The sequence below is a fragment of the Dioscorea cayenensis genome, chromosome 20, assembly GCF_009730915.1.
Source record: "Dioscorea cayenensis subsp. rotundata cultivar TDr96_F1 chromosome 20, TDr96_F1_v2_PseudoChromosome.rev07_lg8_w22 25.fasta, whole genome shotgun sequence".
Taxonomy (NCBI): Eukaryota; Viridiplantae; Streptophyta; class Magnoliopsida; order Dioscoreales; family Dioscoreaceae; genus Dioscorea; species Dioscorea cayenensis.
This window is the reverse complement of record NC_052490.1, coordinates 9,501,229-9,502,456: the sequence shown is the minus strand read 5'-3', so window position 1 is coordinate 9,502,456 and position 1,228 is coordinate 9,501,229. Positions and strand designations below refer to the sequence as shown.

Sequence of the window (1,228 nt, the reverse complement as noted above, 5' to 3'; positions counted from 1 at the left end):
ATATATTTTATTCATGTCCTCTATTTTTGGAACTAATTTGGAATGTCTCCTATTTTTTTCAGCTTTTGAAACAAAAATCCTAATCCTATGTTTATTTCGCAATGTCTCTTTTTTTAGTCAAAACCATAATCCGATTATACCAAGCTTGGGCATATACAATCAAAGGGAAAAAGCATGTGCAAGAACAGTCTAATCTAGCTGATTTGGAAGTGGAAGAATCTAAAAATATAGCAGAACAGAATGAGCAACAGTGAACATTATCCGATTATACCAAACCTTCAGTGTTGGGGACATAATCGAGTATTGTGCGTCCCCCGATTACAGCTCAGAACTTCAAGCTGAAGCCGGCATTCATCCACATGTTATAGCAATCCGCACAGTTCAATGGTTTGGCCGATGAGGATCCAAACAGTCATATAGAGAGTTTTCTTGAGGTGTGTGATATGCTGAAGTTAAACAGGGTGACGGATGATGCCATCAAGTTATGAGCCTTCCCATTTTCTCTAAAGGGGAGAGTGAAGCAGTGGCTACACTCATTACCTAGAGCATCAATTACCACATGGGAGGAGATGGTAGAAGCTTTTCTTGGCCGTTATTTCCCTCCCAAAAAATCTACGAAGCTTAGGAATGAGATCTCATCCTTTGTTCAGTTGGAATTGTAGTCTCTATTTGAGACATGGGAAAGGTTCAAGGAGCTCCTGAGAAAGTGTCCGCAACATGGATTTCCAGAGTGGATGATTGTTATGACATTTTTCAACGGTTTGAGCCCGAGTACAAGGAAACTCTTAGATGCGGCAACAGAAGGTAACTTAGGTAGCAAGACCCCGGATAAGGCCCGTCAGTTAATTGAAGAAATGGGGTTAAACAACTACCAATAGAATACTAGGGAGAAGAAAAAGGTGGATGGTCTCCATGAGATAGATGTAGTAACTTCATTGGTGGCTCAAGTGGAAAATTTGAGTAAGAAGTTAGATCTTCTAACTTCAAACAGAGTAGCGGCCGTGACGAATTGCAATGGGTGTGGTCGAGAACATGCTCCCTCTGATTGCCCGATCTCTATTGGTGATGTATTTTCGGTGGAGAACGTTGATTTTGTAGGTAATGGCATGATACCTCAAGGAAACCCATATAGCAATACCTACAATCCGGGTTGGAAGAATCATCCCAATTTCTCATGGAGCAATCAGGGTCCACCAAAGGCCATGGGGCCACCGAGTTTCCAACCACA

At 41.7% G+C, this 1,228-nt stretch overlaps 1 non-coding gene across 1 annotated transcript; it reads right to left on the bottom strand.

Moving 5' to 3' along the window:
- Window positions 1–617: 617 nt before the first annotated feature.
- Window positions 618–724, bottom strand: LOC120252036. Its single transcript, XR_005533589.1, has one exon. It is a non-coding gene; the product is annotated as a small nucleolar RNA R71 (small nucleolar RNA).
- Window positions 725–1,228: the final 504 nt, after the last annotated feature.